This window comes from Seriola dumerili, unplaced genomic scaffold (genome assembly GCF_002260705.1).
Source record: "Seriola dumerili isolate Sdu_G_001 unplaced genomic scaffold, Sdu_1.0 BDQW01000478.1, whole genome shotgun sequence".
Classification (NCBI taxonomy): Eukaryota; Metazoa; Chordata; class Actinopteri; order Carangiformes; family Carangidae; genus Seriola; species Seriola dumerili.
In genome coordinates, this window is record NW_019174733.1 from 4,331,455 (window position 1) to 4,353,376 (window position 21,922).

At 39.6% G+C, this 21,922-nt stretch overlaps 1 protein-coding gene across 3 annotated transcripts in view; it reads left to right on the plus strand.

The window, feature by feature from the left end:
- The window catches only part of LOC111235350 (muscarinic acetylcholine receptor M3-like), a 75,604-nt gene that overhangs the window by 12,678 nt on the left and 41,004 nt on the right, over window positions 1–21,922 (plus strand). For 2 of the 3 annotated variants that reach the window (XR_002665678.1, XM_022763783.1), the window contains exon 2: window positions 11,788–11,902. The exons of the other annotated variant lie outside the window; for it this stretch is intronic. The gene's annotated coding sequence lies outside the window, so the exon portion shown is untranslated. The remainder of the gene's footprint in view (window positions 1–11,787; window positions 11,903–21,922) is intronic. 3 annotated transcript variants of the gene reach the window in all.

The following is a 21,922-nucleotide window of genomic DNA, read 5'->3' on the forward strand; positions in this document are numbered from 1 at the left end:
TTAATATGCACCAAATGTATTTACTCAGTGCTCAGTGAGCGCTGCTGGGTCTAGTACTAGTCTTATACACAGCACTCACAGCTTTTACTCTTTCTTCTACATTCTTTTTGATAGATATACTACACAAATGCATGCACACTTCACATTGATTAGCCCCCCCCCCTTATATCAGGTCCTTGTCATTGTGATTGTATGGGCATGTTTGCCTTCGATGCAACCATCAGTCAGTGGAAGTGACAGGACAGGATCCAACCTAACACAAGGCTTGTTTTAACAGCGAGGTCATTGGATCTCTGCTCCCGCCCTCATCCATCAGAGTGACATATGCAGATGGTTCTCTGTACAGCCATAAGGCCTCCAGACATCAGCGGCTCCATATTTAACTTTCTCATAAGTCCTGTCTGAATGAGACCATCCATTTTAAACTTCATGTCTCTGGAGTTTGAAAGATTGTAGCATCTGTTGATGTGTTATTTAAAATTTTTGCGGCAATGTCACTGCTGATGTTAAGATTTTTTTATACATTAGCACAAGCTCATAGGCCAAATAAAGTGTTGATCGTGAGGCTCAGTGAGGATTTTCAGTCCAGCAGCGTCTTATATTACCTCTGCTCGACTTAAACATGAATTCTTCTTAATTTAATAATTCACACATGCTATCCCTTTGGGTTGTGACAGAGATAGTGAGGACACGTGAAATGAGGAAAGGTAGGAGGAAGGGATGATATAACATTTGTGAACTTGAACAACACTCTCCCTAAAATAGAAACTAGAGAAGCAAGACTCTAATCTGCAATGCTCGGCTGAATTCACAGCCTTGAGGTGATCCATGGACACAGGAGATTAAGAGGTTTGTAGACTTGCATGTGTGAACCATAAAAGAGCTTTCATATTATAGCTATGCCACAAGTTCTAAACGAGAAAAAATAATCTGATGTGTGAGGGACAAACTATCCCAAAGCACACCATCAGTAAAACCAGCCGTGTGTCTCTTAATGGAATGTGCATGTACAACACGTTCTGCAGCTGTGCAGTTTTCTCTGCATTAATAATCCCAAACTGGAGAAATATTTTTGACATGGTCTATCAAATTTTCATGATGTCCTTTCAAGCATCAAGCACCCAACAGACTCAACAGCATCCTAACTTTTTTACAGTTACTTCGTCTTGTACCTCTGAATATATTTTGAGGCTAAGATGTGGTGAGGACTCAAGTGACTGGCCTGAATGAAAAGAAAATGGAAAATTAATTTAGGAGACAGCCTCAGGCTGAGAAAGCAAAATATAACATATATAATGAATGATCATGAATGTTGATGGTTTTGGGTGTAAAATTTTTAAAAAATTTCTGTGGATCTGAACAACACATTTCATTATTTTATTTTATTTTATTTTATTTTAAATCCTGTGGTTTTTACAAACCAGCACTGCTTTAAAATCCTTCTACGTGGGTATCTGAATATTTTTAATAGCTGCAAAGATGTCATGCTTGGCGTTGGATGTGTGTAAATCCATTTTCCTCCATCACCGGCTCGCTATTTGCTTACATTGGGCATAATGAATCATTAATTCACTGCTTTCACTTGCAGCCCACAGTGACTCTGAGCAGAATTAACTCTTGATCAAGCAGAGCAGAGAAGAAACAAAGAAGTTGCAGAGCATGAGTCTCTCTTTATTTGTTTCCCTCCACACAGAAAACTATGGATCCGTTTATGTGTTGAGAGAATGGATGCTTTCTAATAAAGCTGTTACGCTGCACTCCCTGATCCATGTTGTTTTGATTCTGTTTTGCATTTTTATAATTTTATTGTCTCTCATTATTCCCCGACCTCCTGTTCAACTGTGCTGCAGGTATTTTCAGACTTTGAACAACACATGATTTTCTGTTCCACATTGGATGATAGAGGATTGCTATAGGTGCTCATTACTTTTACATACAATCTCTATCCCTTAAAAAGCTATGTGTTATAACACACTGGTTCACAACCAGTGGCACTTGTAAAAGAAAAGTAGAAATTATGATTTTAAATAACTGTATTCACACAGTTGCAATTTAGAGTTCATGAAAACAAGTTAGCTAGTGGGCAGTAAAATCTGAACAGTTAGCTAAAAGGATAATGGGTAAACAGCTGAAATGGCCAATGCCAATGAATAAATTGTTGAAATGTGTAAAATAAAAAGGATAAATTGCTGAAATACTGAGCCACAACCTGTTGATAAATGGTTGAAATAGTTAGCTAAACGTGATAGATGAATGGTTGAAATAGTAAGCCAAAGGTGATAGAGAAATGGTTGAAATATCCATCTGCTGCCACCTCAAGTGCTGAAAGTACAATTTCAAACTTGACCAGACTGACATAAACATTGACAGTTAAATTGTGTGAATAATTTATTACAGCAAAATCCGATTTTATATTACCAATAGAGTAACATCCAGTTTAAAATCAGTTCTGATGAACACATTTGGAATATGACAGGTGGTGTTGATGCAGATTTACTGTCAGACAAAAAGTTTGGGAACCGCTGTTGTAGAGGAAACAATTGAAAATGTCTCTCTGATGATGTACAATGTGTTTTAATTAGTCCGGGTTGCTATCCCAAAAGCTCTTATTATTGCCCTGTTGAAATCAGTGGAGTTGTTGTGGAGAGATTAGCATGTACCTCATCATTGTTTCTTCACTGGATAATAAATTGTGCCCCACAGTTAAGGTCGTTGGTGTCCCACTGGACAATGACAGCTGCAAAATGAAATAAATCATAGACTGAAATACATTTTGTATTTTTTTTTTTTTTTTTTTTTTTTTTTTTTCAAATACCCTCAAACGATTTCTTCTACTTGACTACTTCAAGCTCATTGTCAATAATTTGAAACTCATCTGTGAACCCCACTGAGTGCGTCCTTAAAGTTAATGTCGCTTGTGTTGTGGTGACACGCATTTTTGAAACAGAGGAAATGTCTAATTTCTGAATATGACTGCTCTGTTGAACACAGGTCCGCAGGTAGTCTGGTTTGCTAAAAAAGTATTCCTTGGTTGTTTTTTTCAACAGCTGCAAGGCTCAGTTTCTAAATCTTTCTCTCCCTCGTCTCATTTCTGTTTTCCATTCTGTTGTCCTGAGGAACTTTTTTTTTTTTTTTTTTCAAATAAGAACGCTGCTCCTTGTCTTTCCCTTTGTCATTTTGTCACCTCATGTGGCAGAGGCTCAGCTGTTCCACCACCCCCCCAGCCCCGCTCCCGTCACACAGACATAGCAACACAGCCGGTCTAATTGGTAATAACCCTTCAGCTGTCATAACCGTGGATCACCGCTGCTTTTTGGAGAGCAGTGAAGAATACCTGCTTGCTGTTTTATCACTGATATGAGTTAGCATATGGTTCTGTATTTTCGTTTCCAGGATTGCTGGGAAGCCATGTGTGTTTTACGATTCACCATGTTTTTGAATGTATTGCTTATTTTATTCATGGGTTTTCTCTCTCGCTCAATTATTAACTTAAATATATGGTACTTAAATATGGTACTTTCTCTTTAAACATGCACCACAGATACAGTTCAGATCTCTTGTCCATTATTGCTCATTTTTCAGTCTCTCAGTGAAAACCCTGGGTCTGCCCCTCACTGTTTATCACTTACTGTTTGTGGAGCATTAAAAGGTCTATCTGGACAAATAACTTGCGAAAAGGCAAACAAATGGGGCAAAGAAGTTGTTCCCGTGATTTCTAAAGGCAAGTTTTCACAACACAGCCGAACTTATAATTCTCTCTAAACAATGTCTTGAAAACACAAACATTTCTCAGCATCATACAAGTCAAATTATGGCCACAACATATTAAAAAACACCCACTGGGTCTTATTAATGTGTGAGAAAAGGCGTCTTCATCTATATGTTTGCTTGTGTGAGACAAACAGTGTGCTCTGATTTAAGAAACAAAAATTTCATAATAAGTTTGTTCTCTTGACGCTGTTAACGTTGACCTTTAGCCTAGATTTTTCATTTCTTGTTTTTTGGACTACACAGTCCACAGGAAGTATTTTATGACTATTAGCAGTCTTGCAAGATGAAGGTTGGAAATAGTTTTCGCCTGATGGAAGACCATCTTTATGTGAAAACCAAGAATATTCTTCTATTGGTACTGGCGGTGGGACAATGCAGTTAAATTCCTTTGTGCATGAATAATTCTTTTTGCTCCTTTTGGGACATTGTAATAAAGCCTGCTTTATTTTATCATTCTTTCACGTCTCAACCAGTCCTGAGCTAAATGGAATTGGAACGGAGCGCAGTGTTTGGGAGTCGGTGTTCTCCCATTTCTGATGACCGATGGCAGGAGAGAGATGAAAGGCCTAATGTAAAAAGCCATGCCTCTGCTTCTTTTCCTCCCCACCTCCTCTTCTCTTTCCTCCCTCCCTCCTCACCTAAGCTGCAGTGCATCTTTTAACAGTCATGAAAGAATGCAGAGGGGTCTGCCAGTCCTGTTCATACGCATAACACACAGATGCACAGGCAAGCAGACACATATTCCACCTCTCCTTCTTTTCAAATTTTCCAGTCTTCTACTTTTACACATTCTCCCTTTTCTTTCCACCTTGTTTCTAGGGTACAATCTATTTCACGGGGGCAGAAAACAACCCACATGGATTTGGCTGAGTGGACACGCTAAGAGCTTCGAGCTTTTGGGAATCTGAATTCTTTTATGCTACTTTATGGTATTCGTGGTGATGATGGCTGGCTAAATGGGCTGAGGAACTTCACTGTGTGCAGCAAGGATACACATCATTTGTCAAGCAAGCTGTCTTCAATTATCCATCAAACACAATGCTAACCATTAACATGAACTTCAATGAAAAGCTTATTTGTACACCAGCTGGATATCACACATTCAGGGCAACTCATAAACAGTAATTTGGTTGTTATTCGGTCATCTTGTTACCAGACACGGAGCTGGTGCAACTGCTGTTGATTCCTTTTTTTCTTTTTTTCTTTTTTTCTTTTTCATGATTCCTCCCCTGCAGTTACAAAGAGCAAATTTCAACTTAAAAATCTGTTCTTTTTGTTTGTGTTGCTCAGTTTGTGGTCCCATTTGTCCTAATAGTTGCATTTATGTTGTTTTTTTTCACCCTGTGCCGATTACACCTCTGTGCCTCACGCCTCCTCTTGTGCTGTCGGCTCACATTCGGAGTAGCTCTAATTGAGTTTTTGGACAGCCGGCCCGGTCTCAAACGCTTCACGAGAGATAAAAGAAATTTTGCATTACAACATCAAAGGGGCGCCTCCGCACTCTCACCCCATTCCACTTCCACACTCACCAAACATGATGAGATCAAATGAACATCTAAGGTCAGTGTAGCTCTGAAGGGTTAATGATGTGGAGAACGTGCTCTGGATTTTTAATTCACACTCTGGGCAGATAACCACCCTCAACCCAGTCGAGTCTCATCCTTCCACTGATGACTCATGCTCTTTGCACTTGGTGAACAACCTGCTTATTTAAAGCAATTTATATGAATACATTTGAGTGTAATTTGACATGGCTTGGCTTAGATTTGTCATTATATGCTATGTCTGCTTCACCAGGATCAATAGGCTGTTAATGGCGGCAGACGTGGGGTAGATGACACTTCTAAAATCGGCGGTTGTCATGAACTTTCCTGTAGTACAGAGACTTACTTGAAATGGGAGGTAATTCAGTGAAGTGGCAAATTCCAGAAATCAGTTCACCAAGGTTCAAATCCTGTTTTGTTGTCTTAAATATTTCTTTTCTACATTAGCTCTCTTAATGTAATACCCTATTTGTAGAGGAGTATATAATAACAGTCATGCCTGTGAGAGAGCAAATGATCCAACTACATTATACTCTAACAGCCTCAACATTTCGACTTCACTGCTTTGGAAGTGGAGTGGGGATATTTTGAGTATGCTGCTGTACCCTCACAGAGTATATAGACATTTATAAATGAAGCTCTCATATCCGGACCTACAAGATTGATTGTAATTCACTGACCTCGACAGAGTGAAGTCAGCCAGACAAACACCGGGCAGTGTGTGTGGCTGTGTGTGTGTGTGTGTTTGCCCACCCCACTTCAACATAAGAGATTCATTAATGTGGCCATGAGTCATTTGCTCAGATGACAAAAGGTTTTTTATCTGAGTGGCCATTCTGTGTAGACGTTGTCTCAACCCAGCAGGTATTCCAGGGCCTTTCCAGAGCCGTTTATTGCTCTCACAATCAGCTATTATTTCAATGTTGACATTACTGTCACCACAGGGTTGTCAAAGCTGTAACCATCATATGGAACTCTGCTAAAAGACCTGGAAGCAAAGGCCAGAGAAAATTCAAAGTAACCTGTGGAGTTTTCTTGTATCATTTAGGCCTTGAGTGAATCCTTGACCATTTCCCTTGCAAAGCGGATTTTTTGATAAGTTTAAATCCTGAATATTTTTACATACATGCTTGTCAGGTTGTTGTGGACTCACTGCAACACTTCAATCACTGGAATGGCGTGAAACTTGCGTGTGAGCATGTTTGTCCTTGTGCACATGCATGGTGCAAACAAAACAGGGACCTCAGTTGTTAAGTTTTTCCCCATAGCGCTGCTAGTGGTCAGAAACTGCACAGTGGTGTAATTTGACTCAAACCTACTGCAAAAGCAAAATCCTTAATGTTTTGACCAAAATTCAGCCAAAATTCATTTATAAAGCCAAACTGATTTATCATAATGATGAACACGCTTCTGACAACACTACTAACTTTAATTTAGTTGTTGTCTAGAGTTAGCATATATTAAAAGATCTGTCAGTTTGAGAGTGCGTACGTCCTTTTGAATGGTGGTGGTAGGGTGACCTTTGTGTTTATATTTGGATCACAGATTGTGCTTTTGAAGAGCTTGGCAACTGTCTAGCACTCAGGCAGTGTTTTTGTGAGGTCACAGAGACCTGTTATGCCATCAGTGCTGATATGAAAACAAAGACAGAATGAATCTTGAATCTGTCTTGAAATCAGCTGTGACGAGTAGAAATATTGTCTCCGTGCTGAACTCTGTGGAGCCATGGTTTTTAACAAATGTGAGCGGGCGCTTTGGGCAAATTTTCAAGGCCTCTCTGTGTCTCTCTCATGTCTTGTTTCTTGGAACGACTGCATAAGAATACACAGAAAATAAAAATGTAACAGATCACTTTAAATTTTTTTTTTTTTACTTCTTGAAACAGATGCAATAAAATTGAGTTTTTTGTGAGTGTGTGACAGAGATCTGAATGTCACTGTTCAAAGCTGTACTTTCTGCTCTGTCTAGTACACCTAGACAAATATAGATCTCAGTTTAAAGTTCTTTGCTTTAAAAGAGGAAAATTGCTCTGTGTTTCTTCCAATCGTATAAAAAGTCATGTCCTGTAGTTTATTTTATCTGTCTTTTTTGTCACGTTGTCGCGTGGGCTCTGTCTGCCTCATTTTCATCTTCACCTCTCATCTCTTTCCTTCCTTTACAGCCTCATGGGCTTTATAGTGGCTGCTTCTCTTCCATCTGTTTCCCAATCAATTTGGTCTCATTTCCTGCCAATTGGTCCACCTCCATGAGCTAAGGCTCATTTAACAGGAAGCCTCGCATGTTGAGATCATCAGCTGTAGTTATGGTGATCAGTCTGTGAACCTCTCGGCCTCACAGGAGCTTGCCTGGAGTTTGGCCATTTGTTTAGAAGTTTTGGATATAGCCCTTTATAAGATCTCCGGGGGAGTGTGTGTGTGTGTGTGTGTGTGTGTGTGTGTGTGTGTGTGTGTGTGTGTGTGTGTGAGTGAGCGTGTGGCAGTGTTTTAGCAGATGGCTCACAAATTTACTAATTTTAACAATGTGAAAGTTTAATGAAGAAAACATTGTCCCTGTGGTCAGACTGCTGTCAAACTCTATGTGGTTTATTGATCTAGGAACCTGGTTTCTGTTAGTGTGAAAACACACACTACACAATTACACAATTTGTTTGATACACAAGCATAAAAGTAATTCACAGCGTGAACAACAACTGACTGTAATCTGCATACGGAGCACTGTCATTTTATTTTAATTGCGTTCAAGTCTTTGCAAAAAGCAAATCATCCTCCCACATCGGCAAATATGACTCGTCATTACTTTATTGCTACTTTCTTAAACAATGTGTTTTACCATCATCATGGATTTGGCGCCAACATGGCGCCTATCTTATCTCTTCAAACAGTAATGTCTCACCCATACGGTATTTATAATGGCCCATATTTTTTCTTTCTGTTCTGTGAGAGCTGCTGTCCTTTACCAAGCCCTAGTCTTGAATTCATGTGGCTCTCTACAAGTAATGCTGGACAGCAGGCCCACAAATCCAAACTGAAATGTGTCCTCTCCAACATAGCAGAAAGATCTTTTTGTTTTTTTTATAGATAATTTTAACGGAAGCTTTAGCTCGCAGGGTGGTGTCTTGAGTGCTGATCAGGAGAAGGCAGAGTACACCTGCTGGTCAGCGAGGTGCATTTACACCTACTGACCTCTACCACTTTACATCAGCTTCAGTAAACACTATGGAAAACCATGTGGACTGGCAGTCCACATAGTCTGGTTAAGGTCTTTCTCGGGTTAAGCTGTTTCAGGCCTCTTTGATAGCCTGCAATTGAGGTCCCCGGCTGACATGCATAAACCAATTAAAAGAATATCCCTGTCCACCTTTGTGGCTGGAAAGGTCCTTGAGCAGAAATAACTGAGCAGTAGGTGTGACTGTAGTGTGCTTCTTTTGCTTTACAGTAGCTCGACCTTTTTTAACGCAGCATATCATTACAGTACACATTTAAAAAAGACATCAAGTTATAGAAAAATAAGCATCAGAGAAGTCCTCTGCTAGATGTGGTGGAACATGACATCTAAACTCATCACTGACGCCCTTCTGTAGATTTTTCAAAGACATGTATGCGTGAGAATATTCCGATCCAGGAGAATCTTAATGTGGCTTAATCACACGATATCCACACAATACATAGCTGCAGTGTGTCTCTGCTGCACATGAAGTAGCCGGTCTTATCAGTGGTAGCAGATGGAGAGCGTCCTAGTGAGAGACTCAGTCGGGCTCCATGTATGTCAGAAATAAGAGGATGACCTTGGCTAAATCTCAACTGTAGTTCAACCATAAGAAACACTCGCTTTTCTGGCCTTTTTTGTCTTTTTGCCTCTCTCTCTCTCTCTCTCTCTCTCTCTCTCTCTCTCTCTCTCTCTCTCTCTCTCTCTCTCTCTCTCTCTCTCTCTCTCTCTCTCTCTCTCTCTCTCTCTCTCTCTCTCTCTCTCTCTCTCACACACACACACACACACACACAACTGCCTTGCTCCTACACATTCCTGTATGCAGTGTTACAGCTGGAGACAATATACACTCCTCCACAGTATCACTTCATCAAAAAAAAAAAAAAAAGCCATTTGTAAGACACTCACTGAGGCGCTGAGGCTCTTGCATAGCCTCTAAAAGCAGGTGATTAGACACTCAGTCATTTGCAGCATTTACCACAGCAGGATGAAGTATTTGCTGCAAGGTGAAGATGTTGTTTCATATTTAATATCAGAAGGAGGCTCAGTAAACATTCTTCTTCCTTTGCCTAAACATTCAATGAAGTTGTAGCCCCGTTTTTATCATGCCCCAACAGAATTCACAGCTCTTAAATCAACCTGACACTGGGTATTTTACTTGTAAATCTCAAAACACATTAATCAAGGGCAGTTTTTTAAGGGTCTGTGTGGTTGTTCTCGCTGTTCTGCACTCACAGGGAAGGATAAACAGTCAGTGAAAGGTGATATCAATGTATTTCTGGCCAATAAACTTGAAGAGCTTTGCTAGTAGATTTACATTGGACCGTAGCAAGGTGAGATAAGGCGCTCCATTTAGGAAGAAGAGAGACGTGGGACTGTGAGTGAGATTTGCAGTGGTTTAGGTTCATCTGAACAAGCCGACCTATTATGTTTTTGCTGTGGCCGTGTGCGGCAATTGTCAGTCCCCTCTGTTGGCCCGAGGCGGCTGTAGAATCCTATGTGCCTCCTTTTAATACACTGTTTACTGTTGCTAAATGCATGCGGAGGTTCATACCTCCTCCAGGAGCCGGTTGCAGTTCAAATACAGCCTAGTGTATAACGGAAGTGTTTGGAGATTTACACATCACAAAGATAAAACAGGCTGCAACGCACAACTTAGTTCTTACATAGAGACTAGCTGTTACTAAATAGTCATTGCCAGGTGTAGGAATCATGTAGCTAACTGAAGCGACCATCAAAAAACTAATGTGCACTTGCTAACGTGATTAATTTAGATTTTCTTCTCATATTCCTCACAGTTGCGTTGTGAAAATGAACAGTTCAAGACTTTCTGCTGCAGAGTAATTCACTGTGAGACTGAGAACTAAAGCTTATATAATTACTTGACCTTTTATCTTTTACTTTAGAGGAGTGGCCTTCACATGTAGGCTACTGTATGACACATTTCTGTTTCAGATTGATAATGAGCCATTGTGCGTTCACATTCTCTATCTGGATAATTACCATTTCATATTATTGTGGGAAAAGCCCCCTCAATCATGGGATATTTCATGCAAATTGAGACTCAGATCAAGTCTTGTTACAGATTTAAAGTGGAAACTTGAAAATGGTAATTGTCTCATTCAGTCCTCTTTACGACTTACTTAAGAGAGCCCCTCCAGACTCGGTTAAAATGTGGGGCAGATAGGCCAAGTGAGGTTGTATATTAGGATGAAGCAGTCCATCTTGTTAGGATGCCTCTTATGTAACGTTAGAAAACAGTTGTTGATTTTTATTTAAACTCGTTTGATTTTACTTTAATCGTCATGCAGCCAGTGAAAATGTCAGTGTTGCCAAAAAAAAAAGAAAAAAAGAAGATGTCATCGCATTCGCAAAGAGAATCATCCTCAGCCAGAAATGTCATGCAACTTCCCATTAGAAGAGAAAAGCTTCTTCGATTGACCTTTGAGGTGTCATTTGTAAATGCAACATGAAAAGCAGAGTGGTGGGCTCATTTGTTTCACAACACTGGATTGGATCATGAATTGTTTGAATATTAGTATCAAGCCCCTGCCTTGACCGCGCTCCACTCTGTTGCCCTTTTTCATTTACCCATCCAGGCCAGCTTTGACTTCCGTTTTTAATAAATATGTTTTTCAGTCTGGGAACTGCTCCAGTACTTCTGATTATTTTTAATGACAAGCTCTTTTTTTTAGTACATTCATATTTGTCTCTTAAGACTTGAAGACTTGTTTTAATGAGCTCTCATAAGGTCTGCTTCCTTAGCCCCTGGCCAGATACAGCTATGTGCAGCAGGCAACTCTACTAGACCAAGACTATATAAGGCATGAACACTTCCCTAGACATGAAGACATGCCATTCTTCCCTTTGACAGATATTATCCAGTGGGGAATGGTAGCTACAGTACTCCAGTAGACCCTTGATTAAAACATATTGCATAAATAAAGCATAAAGAAAGATGTTAACACTGCTGCAGATGTTGAGATAGATTATTGAGCAGTATGAGCTACAAGATGTACAAATTAGCTGTCGACCCAAGACCTTTGGCTCTGCTTTGAGAGGCAAAGAGCAGTTATTTCAGCTCATATTATTGTGACATAGTGTAATGGGCCTTCCCACCTGTTAAAGCTTGCCATTCATTTCCGATGCTAAAAAAAGTTAGTGTGCTATAGGTGTTCCACTTCCTAATTTGGACACATCCTCTTTAACTCATTCTCTCCTTTCCTCTCCTTCTCCATCTGACCCTTGCTCCTCGTCTGCCTGCCAGACGCCATGATCCGACGGGAGGAGGATAATCGCGCACCCCCAGTAGACAGCATGGACACCGAAAGGCACTCCGCTGAAAGGTGACCTCCAGACACTTCACCTCCCCAAAACGTTTGGTGAGTTAAGAGTCAGTGAATCCCTTGTACTCACAAATGACACATCTCCTCTCCTCCCGTCAACATTTGGCAGGATGTGCAGCTCCAAGCCATCATGTCAGACATTTTAAATGAGACCCTCTAAAACAGAACACATTATCCAAAGTCTTTTTCTCTGCTTTAATCTCTGCTCCCTCAGAGGAAAAAAAAGTTCAGTGTCGAATCTCTTTCTTTCCTTCCTAAAGCATTGATTTACCAAAGCATATGCTGGTATTTTATCTGCCTTCAATAGGATCAATAAGCCTTTGCACACATGTGCTTTCATGAGTGCATGTGAGCAAGCACGTGTGAAAAAGGTACGGTGATTGGTATTGATCAGTCATTAAAGATTGAATCTTTGTCTCTGTGCATGTTTGTGTTTCGTGACAAAACGTCTTAACTGAAGCCACTCTGATATTCACACTGAGGAAATGATCACATGGCTGTGCTTAGGCCAGATATACTGTATGACCTCATTCACTAATGTTTTCATATTTTCTCTTTTAAAGAAGCCAAAGTCAGCCAATCCTATTAAAAGGACTCAATGCTTCCTAACGTCACTTCCCCATCTGTGGCACTCAGCCTCAAACACATTCATTCCTCCTGAAGACTTCATCTTTACAAAAATGCTCACAAATATAAAATTTCATTTTTGAAACCGTAATTTCCTAAATTTGCTGGATTCTTTAACTTTTTAAACTTGCGAGGCAGCTGGATTTCCCTCCAGGCTCCAAGCTATTAGCTTGTGACCAAACCACAGTGGTACCAATGGACCAATAAGTGTCCTATGAGGGAGGGACTACTGACAGATACAGGTGGGTCTTCGGTGTGACAACAGTGAGAAGTTACTCTTCGATAAAAACAATGGCAGCTCCTAAAGAGGTTAGCGTAAGTGATGCTTTTGTTATGTAGATATGCCGCAATCATATCAGGACTGGAGAGTATTTCTAAATTGAAAGAAAAGCAGAGAACAGCACTGAAGGCTTCTCTCAATGGAACATGTTTTCCACTCTAAATTACGAGCTGGCTCCACTCGGTAGTGAAAAATATCGGGAAGGATGCAGAATCTGATTGGTTGAAGTTAGCCCATGATAGAAGAGAACAGACAGATAGTTCATCCAATCACCTGCCAAGTATTTTTTGAAAGCGCCTGCCCTTTTCCAAACAGTTTCCAATGAGGCCTTCCCAGATGGTTCTGTGTAACAAACCATCTTGTAGTAAACTTCAGTCTAATTGATATATTTGAGGGGGACTACTTTCAGCTGCGGAATAATACATTCTTGGTGTTCTAGTGAGTATTTCTGGCAGCAGGATGGATTATGTGTGACTGACTACAATGCCCTTGTTTAATCGTAATTAGGGAATATGTCACCCGGTTCTAGGTGTGGCTCATTGATGTGTTCTTCATAGTTTTTGGGCAACACTAAACTATATCAAGCTTTGGCTATACAGGCAATAATTGACAGTTGGATCAATGCATCACTGATTTTGGTCTTTCCATGGGTTTTGATGACAGTAAAGAAAATATAAAAAATCATCAGACTGTTTTTTTTTTCATTTATTCTCTGAAAGAGAGTAAATCATCTTTGAAATCTCCGTAAACCACTAAATTGTAATTGCCCATGTGAAGATGTTGGTGAATCATGTTTGATCTTAATTTGGATGCACATTCCAGGCGGTTTGCTATTAGCATAAGCGAAGGCCCATATAGGGCAGCAGTCCTCAGTGGTGAGTGCAAACCATCTGTAAGTTATTACCTGTGGAAACTAAATATCAGCACACACAAGAGCGAACAAATAAACAAACATAATGATAATAACCTGACAACAACAGCCACAATACCAAAACAGCAAGAGTACTACCACTGCTTCTACTAATAATGATAAATGTGATGTGCAATAATGTATAATGTGATTAGAGACCCAGAGAAACAATGCACAGCATGTCTGTGGTTTAATTGAAACAAGTGGTTTGATTCTAAATAATAACCCTAGAAATAAAGCTGAAGACAAAGTATTAGTGCTGCAGGAGGGGCAGGCAGTTCCTTAGCATGTGAAATGGATATGTGTGTTAGCTACAGAATTGGAAAGGCTACAATTTTGGTTTTACAGGCTGAATTGCCACTTGTGACCTAGCAGCAGTTATACAGGGATACTATGATTCACTCTCTAGTGTATCAAAAATGGTAACCTTGCGGCACATGTAGATGGCTGGTTTCATCTGGTGTGAAAATAGTAACTCCAGTAGAATATTTTATGTTTTCATAGTGTATGTTATGCTTTATTTAATAACCATGGCCTTAAACCTGCCACCAAACAGTTGGTTTACAAGTAGTCCTGACCACACATAAAAAGCTTTTGCATTCACATTAGCCCCTTTTTTCCAAATGAAAACACATGCCAAGACTTATGAAGCTAACCTTGTTTCAAAGTAATAAAATTCATCCCCTGAGCACAACCGACGCAGGGCTGATTTTGTGTGAAAGGACTATCTACACGGTGCATCATGCTGCAAAACTTGTTCTGTGATAAAACATTACCTTCAGAGCTCCTGAAAACTTAGTATTGAATGAAGTCGCCTATGGCTAGAGCGCCTCTTTATGGAAATCAGGTATTGCACTGAAGTGAATGAAGTGATGATTGATAACAGACTTGCATTCATTTGAGAGTAGAGAACCACAGGCTATAATCGATGCGATCTCTGTAAGTGAAAGTAACACAAAAAAACATTCAAATCAGGCAAACATAAAAATAATAATAATAATTTTCATTAACTGGCCAAAGGCGAGGCTCATTTGTCATGGAGAAAGTGGTGCATATGTACAGTGTCAGTGTTGCTACTCCATATAGAGTTCAGTGGGTTTACATTTTGTCACCCGGCGTATCGGTGAGCGTGGGTACAACAGCAGGAGTGGTTAAAAGCACTCGAGCATTGGATAGAATTCAGTCAGCGTGCATTTAATTTGGGTTTGCAGTAACAGGAGGGACTGACATGGTTATACAAGGGATATGGATGAGAGATTTGGGCATGAGTGTACGAAGCCACAGATAAACCATTTCTGTCATCTCATTTCTTAGAATATGATTACCTGTCTAAAGTAATGTGTTTGCCCCACGTTTTATCTACGTCATCTATGGCTGCATTGTTAGATTTTACTGGATATTCAGGATGTTAGTGGCAGATTGTAATCATTGATTTAAGGTTTGAAATGTGTTGTTGTTTATCTGAAACCCACAATTGAAGAGGTCACTGGAGAAATCTTTTCAACGTAGGTGCATATTGATAATTCAGAAACTATAGGACATTTTCTCCAGTCCAATTTGTTACTCAATGAAGAAGTTTGTGGTTAGAAATTACAATAATTACATACAAATTTTCTTGTCATTGAAAACTTTAATAGAAGTTAGTGTACAATCGAACTGCACACCTGAGCCATAGAAGCTACTTAAATCCTGCACGGTTGCAAAATGCATCTTTCAGTCCAGAAAACTCTCATGCAGAAACTTAAGCGATCTCATGTGTGCTGAGCTCTGAAATTCTACAACAGCAGTTTGTCCTGCACTTACCAGCACTCTTTGTCCTCAAGTTGTGCACAAGTGAAGGAACTCTTACTTATTTCCATAGGATTTACATGTCATTTAATCATAGCTGCATAACTACATACAGAATGCATTTACTCCACTTTTGAAAGCCACAGGCTATAATATTCTCTCAGCTTCTGTCGTAGTCTGTTTGTTGCTGGTTATGCTAGCCATGTCTGTCACAGTCGAGCTGAGGGAGTGTTTGTGAGAACAAAAGGTGAGTTACAGTGAAGGAAAGCAGTCCAGTGGGACTTCATTAGGCAGCGGTACAGTACTTCAAACTTTATAAAAACCTATCTGGTATTCAGCAGCAGTTCTCCGGGGCTCGTACTTGTAATTACAGAATAATCTTTTGCTAAGTTAGGAAATCTCCCATCTAACAAGTCCATTACTTCACACGGATGCACACAGCACACACATACACTCACATACTTAAACTAAGCATACTCTGCTCAAGTCCTGTCCACACAGTGTTCTGATGAAACTGTAGCGGGATTATAGATTTCTAAAACACAGTGCAGTGTTTGTTTTCAGCCTCCTTCAGCACTATTCAGCTGTGCCAAATGTGGATCATAAGTGTGTGAGCAGTTGTCAACGATGTGTGTGTTCTAGGAGCGCACTAATCATGTTTTTTCACCCAAATCCTGATCCAAGTCATTTGATATTTAGTACCAGTTCCAATATAATGTTTTTATAGTTACATAACACAGCAGCACACTGAACACTAAATTAGGTAAAAAAAAAAAAAAAGACAGCAGAACACTTAAGACAGAATGATTTTATTCTACAATTTATTTCAACATTAACTCTGACTCAACACTTGTTCAAAACACCTGAATTTGAATTGTCCTGTAGTACCTATAGTTTCTGAATCGCTTTGGTTTGAATAACGTATTTAAATGTTGAGCATTTGGATCTGTTGGGACAGGAAGGCGCGGACAGGAAATAGACCGCCTTTCTCTCCCTGTGTTTAAATACAGGTTTTACCAATTACAGCACTTGCTGCTTATGCAGAATGTTGCTGAAATAGATGCAAATTGACTCGTTTTCTTAACCTCTACTCTCCTCGTTGTCAGCGTGTGTGTATCTTCATTAAAACAGTTGTCTGCTGCTCATTTTTTTCACTGCAACTCTGTCGTTCTCTTGTTCCTTTAATTAAACTCTATTTTTTGCAATAGTTACAGTATTTTAATGCAGCAAAATAGAAAACACTTGACAGCTGCACACAATGGGTTACAATGAATAAAGGATGTGGTTTGGATCAGTGGTTAGCGATTATTTAAAAAGATTCCTTCCTTGGACTATTTGATGATGTTGCTGATCGCCACAGGACGTTTCATTTTTTTGAAGAGGAAATTGCTCACTTGTTGTATTGTGTTAACTGCATATAATACAGCTTGGCCATCACTAAGATTTCCAGCAGTTGTGAAACTGAACACATTTATAGCAAAGATTATTGTGATTGTGATTAGATCTCCAGGGTTTGGAATACCTGGAAAGTCTTTCTATATAGTACACCTGCAGATGTGGATTGACTGCATTGTTTGGGACATAGTACAACGTGTATTAAGTCAAATAACATACTTCAGAAAACATGCATCTTGTGTATATATGTGTATCATTTGTAGCCAGAAATCTCGTGTGTTCTGTCTTTTCCGGGGCCAATCTTTTCTGTGTCTTTATGTATGTGTTCTATGTATTAGTTGCTTATGGGGACAGCCATAGCAACATGAAACCTCTGGGGACAGATTGAAGAAGTCATGGGTGTAAAGTAAAGGAAAAGTACCAGAGCTTGCCACACTGCAGATGCACAGCTGTCGTTTCTGTTGACTTTTTATTCTCTAGTCAGAGCCTAGAGGTGCTGTCATGTCAAGACTGAATGCCGTGTCATTCTCATTGAAGTAGGCTATAGATACTCTGCATAGTAAAGATCTGGAATACATTGTGATAAAATGTTGTGATTTTATACTGGCACCGCATTAATAGGAAGTAGAACGAGTGTGCTGTTATTATCTCAACACACAAGATCTACACACAAATGATAGATCAAGTGATTTGTACTGTTCAGCAGTTTATAACAGAAACCTTGAGAGTTGCTATTGTACTGCTTTTATGTAACTGGGGTTTTTAATATTTAGCAGTAACAGTTGGATATTATTTGTGTTGCTGTTCCCCAGTATTCTCTTTTCTCTCCCTCACTCCACTGCGGTTTGGGTTTGATGATGGCACATAATATGTTGCACGAAATTAGTCTAAATTGGTTTCCCACCATATTGCACAACCCTTTAGCCAAGTCTCTTTCCTGCACTTTACCAGCTCATCCACTGACTGCTTTGTCCAAAGGCAGCTTTTGCTCAAATTGCTGCCTCTTTCTGTCAATATGTTTGCTCCACAGCAATCTGTCTTTTCTGTGATCGAGTTCTCCTGCAGCAGAAATCTTGCCCTTTGCTCAGTGTTAATCTTCTAGAACTTTGGTGCACCTGTCCTATAACCTTTGGGCACTTATTGTGCCTTTCAGGTGCTTCTTTTAAATGTCATTATCCCCCGGTTGTCACTGTAAGCTCTATACTCATACCCTTGCCTTTGTGGACTCTCTGAACTTGATATAAGCAATTGAAAGTTTAAAAACCCATATTATTCCATGGGACTCCGAGCCATTTCTAACTTCGATATTTTTTAATCTCTTATACTGCCTTTGACTGCATTAGCCAAAGAAACATATCCACTCTTATCACCACGCCTTTATCTAAGGAATCATGAGTTGCAGTATATAAACTTAGTGCCCTCAGTGCCCTTTAACTTCTGCCTTATCTTCTGGAAATGATCTTTCTCTCATTTACAGCTGCATCACAACACCTTCTTAAGCCTTTTGCTGAACCCTAATGACGCTGGAGTGGCTTCTGCTTGCCAGGTCTTCGCTGTGAATATGTTTTCAGCTTCCATCTGCGGGTCAAGTGTTGTTCAGTTTGTGTATGGGAACATTTTAGTGCATAGAAGTGAGGCACAGCTGCCCTAACAGCCTTTTCCACTGCCACCACCCACTTTTATGTTGTCTTTACTTAATCCCCCTTCTCATATCATGCTAACACTGGAAGCTAAATTGGAAATTATGTACTTCAACCTCAGAAAACCTGTTGTGAAGGTTGCCTAAACAGGAGCCACAAAACTTTTGATACTTTTAATTTCTTTTCCTGACCTCCTCTCTGTTTTTTTTTTTGCCTTTCCTTTCCTCCACAAAATTCCCTGGTTTTATTATCTTTCCTGCTTCAGCTGCGAGAACACACAGTCCCGCACCTGCTGGAGACAGTGTCCAGATGTATCTCTCCAGCTTTGCTCCCGTGGCATAAATATGTTTTTTTTATATGGTGGCTTTCAATTCATGTGGCTCTTCAGTCAACCTGTAGACATGTTATTCCTCAGTCATGGTATGCAATATAGTCTAACCTCTGTACGTGTTTGCAATATTTAACACAACCTATACACCACCACCTCTCTCTAGACACGCAAGGAATTTTAATGGAGACACTGTACACATTGACTCTTTGTTGGCTATTGTGGCTTTGGCTATTAACTTGTTTTTACAAGTTTTATTCATAACATTGAATATTTCTTAACTGCCTACATAACTTGGAAACTAAAAGCTTTCAAACCAAAATACACGCCATTTAGAATCTGAATCAATGTTTATTATCTAGGTTCCTTATATAACCACATGATTTAATTTGAGTGTAAACCCATTTCACAAGCTTTATAGTCTTACTGGACCTCACACACTCTGTAAAGTACAAGCAGGACAGATGTAAAGTTGGTCACAGAAGAAAATTGTTTTAAAGAACACTTAATTCAATTTTATTAGCACAGAATGACTCCATCCCACTAACAGTGTTGTTTGAGCACTAAACGTTATTGACTGGGACAAGGCAGCTCAAGTTGGTGTCACACACTGTTAGGCTGCAGCTTATTTTTATGGGAGAAAAAGAAATATGTTGCCTTTTGATGTTAGGGCTTTAATTCTGTTTCTTTACTAAAAAAGTGTTGACATTTTTTTTTTTTTGTAGCCTGGTCTTGAGTTTAATTTGCCAATAATCTGTCTGCTTCTTTGCTCAGTGTCATCTGTGTGTTATACCTGTGCAGTCTGCAGGTCTCTGATGTGACATTAGTGTGATAGTTGTTATTTTACCTGTCAATGCATGCGTGATCTAGAATGACATCGCCAGTGTATCAGTGGTTGATCAATAAAACCACGTGTTGGTTCAGACTGAAATATCTCAACATTTTAATTAAATTTTGCTCAGGCGTTCATGGTCTCTAAAAAGTGAACCTTGATGACTTTGATGACCCTTAGACTTTTCCTCTTTGGCACCCTTACATCACATTACGTATTTGTTGAAATGTCTTGATAACTATTTTAATGGGTTGCCATAAACTTTGGTTCAGACATTCATGTTCCCCTCGGGATGACTCATGATCCCCAAAGTTTTCATGATCTGCAAAACTAATGGCAGTTGTGCTTTAAAAACCTTACTTACTCATCATCAGCATATTATTATTGTCATTTTGACCATGTTGGCATGCAGACACTCTTTGTCTCGTTAAAAGATGAAAAATGTCATAGAAATGCTAAACCAAACCGTGTAAGCCATGGATCTGCCAATGAACAGGCCAGGAACTCATATGTTATGTTTTTGAGTTAGTAGTTCCATTATAATTCACATATCTTCATCAGCTCAGTATCAAAAGACAAGACGACTTTCAAAAGGAAAATAAACATGTTCCTGGCAGGCGCATTCCTCATTTTTCCAAATATGAATTTCTTCCACAACTCTCAAATTACTTAAATCCATGAGTAACCCTTGAGACACAACTTTGAAAAGGAGCAAAACACACTTTCTTCCTTTTGTCTTTTCACCTTCTGTCATACCAGTTTAGTTATTTGGTTTACACAACCCCTTAAGAATTTTTCCTTTTCAAAGTGAGTGATAGAAATCTTGGCATGCGTCATAATGGCTTGGTGATGAATAAGTAAACTGTCTCTGCTGAACACTGTATCTTAGGTCTGTATTGTTATGATGGTGAATTATTACAGCCTCCACGTCCGCTAAGCCACAGATGGAGGGTAAAGGATTGAGACTTCTGAGCAGAGCATCTTGAGTGCCAATTTTTCGCTGGACAATTCTGACAAACAGGCGTACTCTCCGGTGTTTTATTCACCACCGTTTCAAAGTGCAAACCAAACCAAACACAGGGGATGTCATCTCTTTGACATATAAGTCTGAGAATCAAAGCCAGTAAAGCAGCTTCATTATTAGAGCTGTTGACTCATCTTTTGTAGTCATTGCTGTATTCCTCTCTGCTGTATTTTTTTGCTTAGTCTTCACTGGGCAATTCTAATGGAGCTGAGGTCTGAGGTCTGAAACGGAATGTATATTTTCCTTATCTCAAAACGCAGTTCTCTGCTCATTTGTTTTCTGTCAAACTGTACCTTCCTAACTCCTCTCCCTGGTTGTTCGTTCTCTGTCTCACACCAGCGCCCTCCCTACTCTTCTCACTTTTTTTTTTTTTTCACATGCTCCTTTCATTTCTCTTCCGCCGGGCCATCCATTATAGGCAGAGTGTTACTGAGAAGCTCGTCCTGGTGTGATGCATTGTGTGCGATATAACTCACAGATATGGCCTCTGTGAGATAAAGACTGCTTATAGGACGAGGGGACATCTGTCCTGTGGACCCCCTTCTCTGCTCCCGTGCTGCTCTGAACTGAACTGAACAGAACCATGTGTTGAACACCCACAGTGGGAGAAGGGATTTGCAAACTGGAAGTATTTCCAACCACCCGGCTTGAGTGATGTGAAAACAAAAACTGTTAATTCCCCCTTTTCCCTTAACAAGACAGAAAATAAGAACGCTTTTATAGCTTGTGATAAATGTATTTTATCACATTTAAAGTTCTCTGTATTTTTACACAAAGGAAGGATCCAGTTTCTCATGTGCTTTTCTTTTTATCTCCCATTCATCTACTCACCTTCTGATGCTAACTGTTTCATTCGTTTCCAACTTCCAACCTCTCTTTCATTTCTAGGGCTCAACGTGTCCGAAGATCTGAATTGATGATTCTGGCTTTAATTAGTATAGCCTGTTTTAGTGATATCAGCAATTCTTTACAGGCTATGCTAATCTGTGCCAGAATCAGCAATGCAATTGGGACGGATGCATTTCTCCATGACGTACATTAAAGTCGTTTATTGCACTGTTGTCATTCCCCAATTTTCTCTTTTTATCTATTGCTGGTTTTAAGTCAGTGCTTTTGAAATATAATAAGAGCAACAAAAATAGTTCCTCACGATGGATGGGAGCTGACAAAGTTCTTCTCACAGACAGGATATAATTTGTAATTACTAGGACGAAAAACACCAGTGTACAGTA